Genomic DNA, 15,192 nt, shown 5'->3' with positions numbered 1-15,192 from the left:
TGTGATTTAGATCTCCACTGCGATAATTCAGATAAGGCAGGTAGTGTTTGCAAGTGTTCCAGTGTTCACCACTCATGTGAAGAGAAATATTGGCTTGAACTGGTATGAGACTTTATCAGAGTGTTTCCACATATTTTACATTCCTGGAGGACAGATTGCTCCACAATGAAATAATATTGGTTATTAAATGTGGCAATCACTTGGAAGCTATCTAACTGAGACCAGAGGCTACAATGATAACGAAAAGTGTTTTTCTTAAAGTTATCTTTACAAGAACAGTGTATTGCAATCCCCAAAAGCCCATCGTTTGTATCTCAACAGAGTAAGTACTGCGAAGTGAAGATACTCTATGATCTTCTATGCACAAACTTCTCAAAGGCAACTGTGTACAGTCTCAGAGTCTCTAACAACTGGTCAAGATAAAACGCAATTTGCATCTGTTGGAAGGAATAAATTTTTTCTGTATTCATTCTGATCTATATACTTATTCTGTGAAGTGAATTTATTTTACAAGCTAAGAAGGGAAGAAGATAATTGTGGAAATTACAACTAGTACCTTCAGCAACCTGAGAAGCAGATAAAATTAGCTCTCAGACTGTGTCCTTATTGGTACTTGCTGAGCATTATGGCTCTCTGTGGACCTTGTCTGGTACAGCAGATTGAAAGCCAGCAAATGCTTATATGTAGAAAGGAAAGTCTTTGCATTGGTCTTTTTTACATGTACAGTAAAAAGATGGGAATTACAAGTTTCTGCTCTTTTTTTTTTTCTATTTGGAAATAGTGGCTGTAGTAGAACAACATAGGCAATGAAATCAACAGGTGTGATTCTTAACATGCACAGAGAGTATGCTTCTCAAAGTTGTAAGTACATGTAGATCTACCTAAATGCACATTTAATTGGTTTTCCTGCCTTTCACAGCCAGGTGACTCCCGGAGGAGGAAAAATCAAGATGTATTCATTTCTGCAGAAATACTATAAATTATTTTGTTACAGTGTAATAGCCAATGCCGCTTAAGGAGAAATAGCATAGTAAATATTTAGTTGCCTGATGAAATTAATGCTGCAATTTTCAAAACAGCTACTGGTGTAAACATCAACAGGTAAACCGAATTTCCATTCACAGTCTCACACAAAATACGGCATGATGGATATGAAGAGGAACAGCATAGTTGTCTAATGCTATTTCTATGGGTAAATGTTTACCAAAGTTGACCATTATTATTTGATCTTATATTGAATTCTAAGGAGGACAAGTTGTGGATCTGAACAAAGCTCTTGGCAAGTTCGGCATCATGGGTAATAAGCTCCCTGTACATTTAACTACTGGGGGGAGCTAAACAACCATTGCATACCACAAAATACCAACTGATATATGCAGTTCACTATTTAATTAGCAAGCTAGGTCTTTTAGATTAATATTTATAAAAAACTTAATGTGCAATGCTGGCAGTAGCCAAGTGCTAATTTTATTGTAATTCTGGTTTTGCAAACAGCGGCAGTATACTTAAATGTCTTTGGGCTTTAGGGTGCTGGAATCCAAACTAGATAGGTGAAACCTATGTTTCACAACACTACAGGTTGTTAGAAAACATATTATATTTTTTATTTGCATTACTACTTCTGACTGGTGTGACTTGTCCAGGAACATCTTAAATATAACTGGACTTCTGATTCACATACATTTGTGCAGGGAGGTTCTCAGCGAGTGTAGTTGGAACATAAAAATAAGAGTTTTCCAGGCTCTGCCAAGTCAGGTGAAGTAAGCTTCATGGCAGTAGGCAAAATTAAGAAAGCCTAAATAACAGACTTGTTCCATCTCTCTAGTGAGCTCCTTTAAACAAGAAGAAAGGATATTTCATACTAGTTCTGTATTTGCAGCAGCAATAGTTGCTCCTTGAACAGTATTAGTGAGAAAATAATAACCTTTTCACAGAGAAAATTGGTTTGGAAGACAAAGCTTGCCATGATGCTAGAAGTACTGTCCAATTAGTTCTGCAAAGTTCCCTTGCAGCTGTCTTGTTAAATTTGCTTCACTCAAAAACTAAACCCCTGCAGCTGTTACACAGTTAAACTATTTTGTTTCTAACCTCAGCACCATTATTTGAACAGTCTAAGACCACCAAGAATTTGCTGTTTTGGCCCATACAGTCTTTTTAAGATTTGTTCTATCTTGAAGAAGAGCTAGACAAATGAATTTAGCATCAGCTAGACCTACCCAGCCCGGGTAAAAAAGAGTGACAAAAGTCACCTGAAGTGCCGAACAGCACATTGCTAATATTGAAATCCAATGCTGACTTTCTCACTGAGCTCTGAAATCACAGAAAGATGTCCCATTTGTCTGATTCGGTGTTGATGTTTGTAACAAAAAAAAAGTAGCAGTCGCAGTAATGCTATGAGTACTAATTACTACTCTTACTAGGTTTCAAATAATTGAAATATGTATAAAGAGACACACACATAAATAAATAGCTGCATTAAAAAGAAGGAACACACATTCATAAAATAATTGCATCCTTTCCCAGTTTCTGGCCTCAGAAATTGAGCACCTTTTAGATCATCTGGTTGTCCAGGTCCTTGGACATATAACTCAATTCAGCTAACCAACAACTTTGTTAATTTTTTTTCTGTTCTCTTTACAGTGTTTTCTCTACATACTGAATTACACAAGTCTGCAATGCCAACATGCATGATATTCCAACATGGTAAAGTCACACACACACGCAAAATATGTATTTGAACCTGGAGCCTGCATTGCATTTGTGATGGCAGAGATCCTGCAGTGTTACAGGTGCTAGCATTTGGGAAGATTAGGTGGAAATTTGGCACTGCTGAGAGAAAGAAGGAAAGAGAAAGAAGAACAAATATTTCTGGTGCAGACAGCAATGTTACTGCAGTGACAACTTTCTCACTCCTGAATCTTTGCATTGACGTGAATCTGCCAATTACTAAGGCAACGGTGAGGCATCATGCTGTGCATGTGACAATATCTCTGTGCTTTTCGTGCATGTGTGGGGGTCACACCTCTGAGGTGGACAACTGAGGTTGGGACAGAACAGCTGGATGACTCAGGGTCTGCTCCACAACCTTGCTCAAGCACTGCCCATGCTGGAGACTAGAAGTTACGCAGCCAAGTCAGCACACTGAGGACGACCTAGTATCCTCTTTGCCCTGACAGGACTGATCAGGTTTAATTTAGTGCTGGGTTAACTGCCCACACTGGAGCTGACTTGCCATCAACTATCTCAGAAGCAAGAGCAGAGTGTGCTTTTGTCTGCCCTACACTGGCAGCCTTGGAAAGGTTTTCAGAAAAAGGAGTGCACTGAGTAGCGGGACACTTTGAGCGGCCAGGAGGAAAATACTGAGGTTTTAGCCACACTCCTCTCTAAAAACTAGGAGTCTTATTCAGTCAAGCCATAGAAAGGCTTCCCCCAACTCATGGTCTCCAGCGTGGAACACAGCTATGGTGTGTTCTGAGGCTGCGGTTGTCACACAATCACACAGAATCACAGAATGTCAGGGATTGGAAGGGACCTCAAAAGATCATCTAGTCCAATCCCCCTGCCAGAACAGGAACGCCTAGATGAGATTACACAGGAAGGCGTCAAGCTGGGTTTGAATGTCTCCAGAGGAGACGACTCCACAACCCCCCTGGGCAGCCTGTTCCAGTGCTCTGTTACCCTCAGTGTGAAGAAGTTTCTTCTCATATTTAAATGGAACCTTCTTTGTTACAGTTTGCACGCACTGCCCTTTGTCTTACCATTGGTTGTCACCGAGAAGAGCCTGGCTCCATCCTCATAGCACTCACGCTTTACATATTTATAAACATTAATGAGGTCACCCCTCAGTCTCCTCCAATCTGAAGAGACCCAGCTCGCTCAGCCTTTCCTGATAAGGGAGGTGCTCCGCTACCTTCATCATCTTTATGGCTCTGTCCCCAAGAGATCAGTCCTTAGAGAGAACTGGAGTTTCCTGTTTCCTGAGGGGATTCACACCTGCAGTTCTTGCCTTGAAACCAAGCACTCAGGATGTTGGGCTGTTCTGGATGAGATGGTCTCCATCTTTCTTTTTAAAGCCATTTGACTTAGAGTGAGAGAACGAACTTCTCCCTTAGGATACTTGGATGTAACAGGGTGAGGTCTGAATCCCAGGCTTCAATTTAAGGGCTCCTTGGCATTTTGCAATCAAACATGAAGATACCACGAAGCCTCTGAACTACTTTGAAGCTTGTTTAGAGCAGTTTCTTAAACTCTTCCCTAAGCCACTGCTGCAGACATCACCATGAGTGTGACTGGCTTGCTACAGATGCCTTGATTTTCTTGGCGGGGGCCAAAATTTGGGCAAATTTACAAACTGAATGCTTATTTATGTGTAGACCTAATTGTCTAAGGGCTCATACAGGAGCTGAATGTCACGAGTTTTAAGTTCCTTTAGCATTAAGAGTCAGCTGCAGAGCAGATCTTTGAGATTTTGAATTTGTGTACAGTTTATGTGCATCTATGCTCCTCTAGGCATCTAAAATCTCTTCTGGCTCCCTCACAAACAAAACCAAGCTAGCTAAAGCTGATTTGCCACAGGCTTTAGCTTAAGTTGTTTTCAGTGCAAGACTGACTAGGAGAGATTTTACCTAAACTCAGTCCAGGCTAACATTAAAACTGGGGCATAGAAAAGGAGGGACAGTGAAAGTCAATCATTGATTATTATACAGAAAAGCGCTTTGTATGTATAAAAAGCCAACCCAGTATTTTCTTCAGTTTGGAGTTATAATAGCATTTTTCACATTCTGTGGTAAATGTAACAGGTAAGATAACCTTAATGAGTAAGACAACCAACTGATTATTACTAAACAAAGCTTCTGCTGCTACAACCAGACCACAACAAATTCTGCTATCGTGTTGTTTAGATACATCTTTCCAAGACAAAACTTTCTTTAACAGGGATATCTTCTTTTGAAAAAATAAATGGGCTAAAGGATGGGTTTAAGGCCAGAGACGCCTTTCTAGTCTCTCTTTTGTCCTTAGCAATGCTTTATGATAATGCGGTGCGTATGTGCAAGCACAAGCATATTCAAGCACAGTACAATTATATCATACAACATGTACAAAGGCCATGTAGTAAGTAAATCCTAAAAGCTAAAAAATCATTAGGGGCATGAGCTGTAGAACCCATATGACAGGTATAATCCCCCCACCTAGGACCTTATTGTGGCCCTTCAGTACTTAAAAGGTGCCCGTAAGAAAGGAGACTTTTTAGCAGGGCCTGTTACAATAGGACAAGGGTTAACAGTTTTTAACTTCAACAGGGGAGATTCAGGCTAGACATGAGGAAGAAGTGTTTTACAATGAGGGTGATACTAGAACAGGCTGCCTAGAGAGCTGGCAGATGCCCCATCTTTGGAGATATTCAAGGCCAGGCTGGATGAGGCTCTGAGCAACCTGGTCTAGTTGAAGATGTCCCTGCTCATGGCAGGGGGGTTGGACGAGATGACTTTTGAATGTCCCTTTCAACCCAAAATATTCTGTGATTCTGTGACCCTGTCTGGTGACTGTGGTCACACATACACCTCGGGTGGGTGTTGACCCTGCAAGTGCCATGCCTGTAATCACGTACACCTCTCGGTTGGGGGACAGGAAAGGCAAGACCCCTTGGTCGATGGACAGGGCCCTTAGCCAATGACATGCCTTGGTCAGGAGAAGCTTCTAGACCACTGACCAGGAATAGATCAATAGATCAGATTTGACCTAGGGTATTAAAGGGACCCTTCTGGAGACTCCCCCTCCTTTGAGTTGTCCGTCCTTGGACCTGCAGGTTTGCAGCTGGGGACTCTCTCCTTAGGCTGGGACACCACCTAAGGGGAAGCTCCTCGAAGCTGAGTGCCCTTACCTCATTAGTGAGTGATTGCATCTTCTGGGTCACCCTTGAGAGCTCTCACCTTACCAGAGAGAGACTGCATCTTCTGGACTGCCCCTGAGAGACCTTGCCCTACTGGTAATTCTTGAGAATCTTCATTTTTCATAAGTGGGTGCTTTGAGTCACCATTCTAGAGTCTAGGAATTCCCTGTGTCCTGTGTGTTGGCTGTTGTCACGGAAGCACCCCAGAAATCAATTTAGGCAGGCCATAAGCTTCAAACAGACTTCATTCTAACCAGAACTCTTTAGTGGAGAACCAACTAGAAATGGAGTTTATAAAAAGTTATTCAGCACTCTGACGATATTATAAAACACAGGTTCTAATTCCTGTTAGGAGTTCAGTTACACAGATGATTCAGATTCAATGTATCAGATCCTGACACTCTGGAGTGATGATTCAAAATGCACATCTTCATACTTGTATGAAGTGAGGACTCTCAAGGGTACCCAGAAGATCATTTACTAGTAAGGCAAGTTGTCTCAGTCCTCAAGGAGCTTCCTTGGGATGGCCAGTCTAAGGAGGAGAGCCTTCCACTGCAGAACCACTGCTCCAATGAAGACCAACTCAATGGGGGTCTCCAGTGGGGTCCATTTATAGCCTAGTTGAATCTGAGCTGTGGTCAACTATAGTAGTGGTCCAGGAACTTCTCTCAGCTGAGATACTTTGTGGGTCAGAGGCCCTGTCTGTCAACAAAGGCACGTGTGCATGGCCATAGTGGTCCATCAGCTGGTTTTTTTGAGGAGGGAGAGGGAAGAAGGGTGCATCTGCCACAACTTTGTAGTGACTAATTCCCAATCAGTACCCTGAACCTGTGGTTATAACATTATCAGAGTGCTGAATGATTTTTAATAACCCTCATTTCTAGTTAGTATTCTGCTGCATAATTTCTGGTCTGAATAACGTTTGGTTTGTGATTGCCACCTGTTTGGTGTAGGTTTGGTGCGCCTCTATGAGAACGTACAAGACTCCTTCACTGGTACCAGCAAACACGGGACAATCAATACGAGGATATTTTTCAGCAGTACCCAAAATTGTAAAAGGAAGTTAGTATGCTTAAACTATTTGTTTTTTCTGTCACATAGTCCTGAACATTGACTCTGAACTGGAACTGACTGACTCATCCGGCTTTCAGATCACAGAACCACAGACTGGTTGAAGTTGGAAGGGACCTCTGGAGGTCATCTGGTCCAACCCCTCTGCTCAAGCTGGGCCATCTAGAGCCAGTTGCCCAGGACCATATTCAGGCATCTTTTGAATGAATGGGGACTCTGTAACCTCTCTGAGCGACACCTGCCTGTGCTCAGTCACCCTCACAGTGAAAAGTGTTTCCTGATGTTCGAATGGAACCTCCTGTGTTTCAGTTTGTGCCCATTCCTTTGGTCCTGTCCCTGCACATCACTGGAAAGAGCCTGGATCCATCCTCTTTGCACACTCCATTCAGGTATTTGTACAGATTAATAAGATCGCCCCCCTGAGCCTTCTCTTCTCCAGGCTGAACAGTCCCAGGTCTCTCAGCCTTTCCTGACAGGACAGATGCTCCAGTCCCTTCAGCATCTCTGTGACCCATTGCTGGACTTGCTCCAGTGTGTCTATGTCTCTCTTGTACTGGGGAGCCCACAGCTGGACCCAGCACTCCAGGTGTAGCCTCACCGGTGCTGAACAGAGAGGGGAAGGCTCACCTCCCTCCACTTGCAACCAGCATTCCTCCTGATGCAGCCCAGGATGCCATTCATTTTCTCTGCTGCAAGGGCAGACTGCTGGCTTGTGTTCAACTTGGTGTCCACCAGGAACCCCAGCCTTTTACTGCAAAGCTGCTTTCCAGATACTTATTTTGTCTGGAATTAATTTCTACTGACAAAGAATTAAACTTCCTGAAGAGAAGTCTCACGCTGAGCTGCGCAATGCCACCAGCAGTGGCAATTACAGCAGTACTGTAAATTTAGTTGCTGGGTACTCTTATAGTTACAGCATCTAGCATGGCTTCCCAGTACTATACTTGAGAAAGCTCCAAAGCCAGCCTGTGCTAGTGCTTCAGGACTCCCACTGCTGGAGGATTTGCAGAGCTGGTAACGCAATGGTGGAGGACTGCAAAAGGTCCTTGCTTCATGAGGAAAATTATCCATGGGGAAAAACACAGACATCTTTGACTCCAGCTAGAACACTAGGAAAGTCTAATGTAAAGTATGAAAACACCCTCCTCCCATAACACTCCTTTTGTTTTTGATGAAAAACACCAGTAAGGGCGAGGGATATGAGATAAAATAATTCTGCCCATAAGTGGAAACCAAATATTGTATTGCAAAACATTTAAAAAATAACTTTCATATTGAGAATATACAACACAAGCACTCCCCAAGTTGTTTCCCTGCCTTTCACCTTCCCTAAAACCTTCTTGTCAGGAGCCGTCGCCATGCAGAAAATCTTGAACAATTAAATTAAGGGAGAATAACCTGCTGTATTAGCTCTGCAGGCTTTGCAGAGAATTAACACCTTCGGGAACTGAGCCCAGGAGTCAGGATGAAATGCGAGGGTCCTTGGCGCTGGGGTGGACAGCAAGGTGCCTCCTCACCTCGTGGTATCTTCTCAGTTTTGGTGATGGGTTAATGCGACCTGGGAAAAAGGGATGCTCAGAGCTGGTGGGGGGGCGGGGAAGCAGCGGGCGGGCGGGGGAGACCGGGCAGCCACGATCCCGCCCGCCGGTCCCGGGGTCGGCGGGTCCCGGCGGGCGGGCAGAGCGAGGGGAGGCGGACATGTTAGCGGTGTCGGCCGCCCCCGCTGCGCTACCGCGGGGGCGGGCGGGCGGTAAGATGGAGGCGGCGGCGGAGCGCGGCGGCGGAGGGCATCTGAGGTGAGGCGAGGCGGAGCTAGCGATGGGGACGCCCGTCCCCTTCCCGGGAAGGAGGTGGAGGAGGTTGAGGATGGGCTGTGGCTGGAGGAAGGGGTCGGGGGGGCCGGCGGGGGAGATGCTAGGACTGGGGCATCTCTGCTGCACACGTACAGGCGCGACCGCGGCGCTATTAATAACCCGCAGCAGCCCGGCGCGGTGGTTGCAATACCCCCCCCCCGCCCCCAATTCCTCCCCCCTCCAAAAGTGTGCTCCCGCAGGCTGCCAACCCCGCCGCCCCCGTGCGCCGCCGGCTGCCCGCTCCCCGACAGCCCGCCCCGCCTGTGGTCTGATGCTACGATCCGCCGCCTCCCCCGAAACGAGCAAAAAAAACAACAAAAAAATTTAATTGAGCGTATATTCTATATATTTATTATTTAGATATGTATACATTGTGTTTGTTATATATGTAATATACGCACGTTTATATTACATACGTGTGATATACAGAATGCATGTAATAGACGTAATATATGGGATATACATGTACGATAGGTTTATTTTATATATAATATATAGAAAGATGTTTACGTATTATATTTAGATATTCTATTTCGATATATTATCTAAGTATTTGTTTTATACATAAATCTAAATTATATCTATGTTTGGTGGTTTTTTTGGTGGCAGTGGCCGCGGCGAGCGTTGAAAAGGACGACGCCGTGGGTTTGCAGGGTCCTCCCCGCTGTGGAAAGAAAAAAAAAAAAGAAAAGAAAAAGATACTGATAATTTTAAAAAATAAAAACAAACAATGAAATAAACTAGCACGGAGAGGAAAACAGCCGCAGAGCCCCGGGAGCGCGGTGCCACCGCGGCAGCGGGGGCGGGGGGAGCGGGGGGGCTGTTTCCACGCGGCTCACGTGGGTCGGTCGCGGGCGGGGGGAGGGGGCGGGCCCGGCACCCCCGATCTAGGGCAGTTTGTTCAACTGCGGTAACGGGAGCTCGATGTTCCCGCAGCGCGGGGATTTCTGAGAACTGGGGCTGTGTCCTCAGATGAACCCGGCTGCCTGCTTCCCCCTGCCTGCTTCGGAGCCTTAAAGCGGCGATGCCGGCAGCGCGGTGGGACCCACCCTGCCGCTGCCGCACGTACGCCTGCAGCCCGCAGTGCGGAGCGGGGCTGCGGGCAGCTCGGGGGAGGCAGGCAGCGCTGCCCGGCGGTCCCTCCACCCGGGGACAGAGACCCCGGACCTCGCTGAGGAGCCTGCAGGTCCTCCAGGGCCTCTGGCTCCGGGTGGTGGGGCAGAGCTGGGGTCTGTGACCGACCCCCAGACCGGGAAAGATCCATCTCTGTCCTCGAAGACCTCACACCTTCCTTGAGGCACACGAACTGCACTTCCGCTGTTGCATTCCCATCCGTCTCCTTTTTTAGATGTTTTTTCCTTTTTTTTAAAACATTTTTTTCAATGCGTCATCCAGGGGTTGAGCTGCACAACAATGCTTATCGCATGTATCGCAGCGTCTCATCCCCATGACACCCTTCCACAATAGAACAGCAGAGCTGCCATGAACTGATTCTTGCTGTTGTGTCAATGTTGATTACGAAGTTTTGAAGGCCTTGCCTCAACAGACTTACCTGATGAGCTCTGACCTAGCATTCATTAATGAAAATGACAAAAAGCTGTTTTGACCTGGCATAGCAGCACAAATCCTGAGAAGGGAGCTGGAATGTCTTTTTTTGCATCAGTTTATGAAAACACATCCTTTCAAGCCAGCCATAAACTGAAGCTGATCCGCGGTCCACATTCCCCGTGTACGTTACGTGCTGGCTCTGCTGCCAGTTCATTTTTCATTGAATGTCTTCACTGCAGTCGAAGGTAGACGTTCCGAAATTAACATTAGTCTAGTTTTCTGCTTTTAAACTTGAGACTCACACACCCATACACGTACTGAAGGATGGTGTCTGATGCAGGCTGTAAAATCCATCTGGGATCCTGGGTGCATACTCAAGCAGCTAGCCCACGCTGAGTTCCATGCTGCCATGGCTACACCACCAGCAGTGCCCAAACCGAGTTTAAATCCAGATCCCCGGTGCCCACATGGGCTGTAATTTTATTGAGGCACAGACCTGCAGAGGTAAGCCCCAGGACACAAGAGTTGTCCTTCTTTCTGAGGTTTAGGATTAGCAGAATTGGTCACAGTTAAGGACATGAGCTGCGATCGAGGAGATACTAAAAAGAGCTCAAGACCCGTGATCAGTCCTGCTGTGCAGAATATGGGTGGAATTACACCAGATGATGTTAAATGTAAGAACAGAGAAACACTAATTCTTCAAGTAGCAAATGGTTTGCCACGCAGAGTAACAAACAGGAAAGGAATGCATTCTCCGATATGGCTGTGTATCCACAATGTTTATTCTTAGAGAAAGTTGAATTTGAGACCTTTAATCCTCATACTCCTGGATTTTAAGGCCAGAAGTGTTTTCTGTCAGCAGACCACTACTGTGTGGCTGCTTTTAAAATGGAAGGCCAGTTTGCTAGTGTAAAAACTAGTTTCAGCATAATCACTATGTCTCGCAAACCTTTATATGGCAATCAGCTGTGCTGGCTCATTTTCCCCTTTTTATCTATGAAAGTCGAATTTGAAGGCTTTTGTTACTTCAGATGGCTCTATAAAGCAACTTTTGCCTGCACTGTGCGTTCAGTGACTGAGACAATTTCTTCAGAAGGTTAAAGCACTTCCTTCCTCCCACACCAGGCTTTGCAATGGGCAGTTCCTGTTGTCTGATGGAAGAGGTTGCCGTAATTCCCTGATAATACATGCAGACAATCTGGGCAACACATTGGTATGAAAGGCAGCTCATACGTGTGAAATACTTTACAACGTGTTCATATTTATATGACCATTGAATTACCATTCTGTAACACTGCCAGAATATCAATCACATAACAAATTTTCAGCATGGTCACAGCCTTTAAGAACTCAGGTCAGCAAACAGGCCATTTATCTTGGCATATAATTTCAGCCATTTCTAACCATCAGTTAGTCCTCATCATCTTGTCAAACTGTATGGAGCTTATACCACATATAGTTTCAAGGGCCCTGGAGAATTAAAAAAGTGAAAGCAGAAACTGGAATATCGCTCAGAGCCTTTGGCCTCAGAATATTAGCGAATATTAATACAGAAGCAGGATGGAATTCTTTACTTTGTCTGAGTGGGAAGACACTGTCAGAGAAGAAACGTCCACGCTCTGTAGAAGAGCCCACAGGAAAAAACTGAACAAGGTTTGAAGGAGAACAACTGACTCCTGATGGTCTTTACATGCCCACTTGCTCCTCAAAAAAAGGTCTTCTCTGACAGCAGCACTCAAGGTCACTTACACGAAGAAGCCTTTGGAGCACAAAATCTTGAGGGCTCCTGCAGACTGCAGGTTTCTCTGCCCATGCCTGCCAGGCACTTGTGTGCCATCCTCATCCTCAAAAACAGGGTGCAGTGTTTTAGGCTAACATTGGGCACAGAGTAAGGGTACAGGAGACTGGGGGGGGGGGAGCATGAACAAATGGAGAGCTGGTGTGCTTTTTACTCTGAAAACTTCAGCTTTTGAAAACAGAAGACATTTTCAAAAGCCTCAGAGATAACACATAGCTCTTCTTCCTCCACAGGCTCCTGTCTCTCACAGAACCTGTGCACACCCTGGCTGCAGCAGAGCTCTGCTCCTGGGAAGGAGCTGCCAGATGTGCTCTGTGCCTGCAGCTGCAGACTGCACAGAGGGCAAACATCTGCCCATGAGGAGCTGGTTTGAAGACACAAACCACATTGAATTTGGACTCCAGGCTTTGGAAAGCAAGTGCCATTCAGTGCTGAAGCTGCTCAAGGTTTCAGGGCTACACTGAAATGCTGGTAGCAGGTTTAAGGTATTAACTCTAGAAGCTACAATAATCATCCTTGATTAGCCTAGGTATTGCAAAAACTTAGCTTTGCTGTGGAGCTGTGGATTAAGTGTATGCTCTGTAATCAACTCCAAATGCTACCACGACCACAGTCAAATCCAAGTTATAGCCCCTGTCACGGGATCACATGGAGACAAAGGCATTTGCGAGCACGATGCCATTCCCTGGCACCTACGTGCTGTTGTTCAAAAATTAGCTGCAGTCATTTTGATACTGTCTCCGAATATAAAATTCTACTTCATAAGTGTCGTTTGGACCTAATTAGCTTGGAGTCTTGGAGCTTTGGACTACTGCATACATCAACATGAAAGGTGTTATTTTGTCTTTAATAGGCCACATATTCTGGGAGGCATACCGGAATTACTGTAAAAGCTCAGTATGCTTCTTCATTATGGAAATGGCCACAGACTGTATTCTAGCTTTTGAACTACAAGCCAAGAGTTAGCTCAAAACAACACAAGTTAGCAAACAAAAAAAGTCTGGGCTCTTTTTCTTAGTTATTAACACGTCCGTCTCTGAGCTGTATAAATTAATGTAAGAGGTAACGAAGGATTTGTTAATAAGATGATTAGCCTTGGTTTAGGCAAGTCATCTTCTGAGAAGCAACCTTGGTGTCACCAAAAGGTGGAGGACGACATCTCCTAGCAGGAACTTTTGGATGGTGTCAGCCAAAGAAGCTCTCAAAGTGCTGTGAAAAAAGCTGACCAACAGGCAACTTGAAGCTATGGCCCGGATATCCAGATTAATGTACCGGGGGGCAGCTTTCCACAGAAAATGCTATTGCCCCTCTGAAGGGAACAGAAGGCTGCAGCCACGGGTGCTAAAAGAAAAAAAGGCACATTTATCAACAGTATTAGGGTTACAGGAACAACAACTGTTCCTCCTTCCCACCTGATTTGAAGATTACAGCGTCTTATTCTGCCTGATGTTTTATAAGCACCGGAGGCCAATGGATGCTGGGTAGGCTGGGAAGAATGCTCAGCGAACAGGGCAAAAGTGACATTCATCTTCTAATGGCTGTCTTGTTAGGTAAATTGCTCTGTTCATGTTTTCTGTTTGATCCTCATCACCCTACAGATGATTCAGTTACAGAGACACTTGTTCTTTTGTTTGCATTGTTGTTTTTTATTTTTTTCCCAGCTATGATATGCAAAAATTATTTCAGCCTTATACTAATTATCCATGGCAAAGGATTATTATTGCCTGAGGTTTGTACCTAGAGATTTAGTGTGCTAGCAGACAAAATGGCTGATACATACTCTTTTTTATTTCCTGCAGTAAGAAAGCAATGCCGCCTCATTTCTGTAGCCACTTCTCCATTATTTTCATTCCAGTTGAAGGGATTAATAGTAATTCATACAGCTCTTTACTATGTGGTCCCTGCCTGTTTGTGTAAGGAAGGATGAGCTGCAGCGGGGGACAGCGAGGTTCAGTCTGGGACTCTTGCCGTGGCTCAGTCTGGTGGGGCCGCAATTCGTGACAGGAGAAGCGAACTCCTCCATCTGACAGGAGTGATTCTGCAAGGCTTTTGGAGCCCCCCTGGTTTTACTTTGGCTAATGCTGTATGGAGGTCTGTGTACATTATTTCGAAGGCTGGATCTTTGCCCGTTATGCTCTCTCTCGAGGCTTCCAAACCAGCAAAAAATATGAACTAACATACTTCATCTCTCAGTACTGCTGGTTGATGGATGGTGGCAACTTCTTTCCCTTTTTTTTTCTTTTACATAGCACTTGGTCCAGAGAATATTTTCTCACTTTTCTCCTGTAGAGCGCAGGTCTGTGAGCTCTGTGCATCCGCTGGAGCAGAAGGAGATGGGGGGATGTTATTTTGGTAGAGACAGCAGGCTTCCCGGGTTCGTTTGAGCTTTAACCAGCCCCAGCTCTGCGGGCCGACCCGCAGGGCAGCAAACCCTTTCTGCTGCGGGGCGGGGCTCCCCCGCACACCCGCCCGCCCAGCCGCGGGCAGCGGCGGCCCCGGGGGGGCGGCTGGAGGGTCCCGGCCCCACCCGCCACCTGTTTTCCCTGAATCGGAGGGAGCTGTGTGTCTGGGTGATGACGTCGTGGCGATGAAATGTAAAACGGCATCGGGTTTCTCGGGAGGGTTTCGCAGGGCGGCCGCTCCCCCCGCCGCCCGCCCGCGGGGCCCGGGGAGCCCTGTCCCGAGCCCGGGCGGAGGGGCGCGGCCCCGGTGCACGGCTTGGTCTCCCAAATCCCGCTCGGGAAGGGCCTTCCCACGGCACGGGGCGGGGGGGGGGGGGGGGTGGGGGACGGGACGGGGGCGCTTTGCCGCCCACCCGCCCTGCAGCCCCGGGGGCGCGGGCAGGGCGCGCGCTGCCGGCGGGTGGGCGCGGCAGGGCCGTTCGCGAGCGCCCGCCGGGTTTACAAGTGTTGGGCACCCTTCGGAACCTCGCGCTGATTGGCGGAGGCCTTGCCAGTGACATCAGCCGGCTCACTTTCCATTGGCTGGCCCGTTGCTGGGACCGTAGGGCTTCCAGAGAGGCATTTAACCCG

Source organism: Columba livia, chromosome Z (assembly GCF_036013475.1).
Source record: "Columba livia isolate bColLiv1 breed racing homer chromosome Z, bColLiv1.pat.W.v2, whole genome shotgun sequence".
Lineage (NCBI taxonomy): Eukaryota > Metazoa > Chordata > Aves > Columbiformes > Columbidae > Columba > Columba livia.
Note: the sequence above shows the minus strand (reverse complement) of the source record.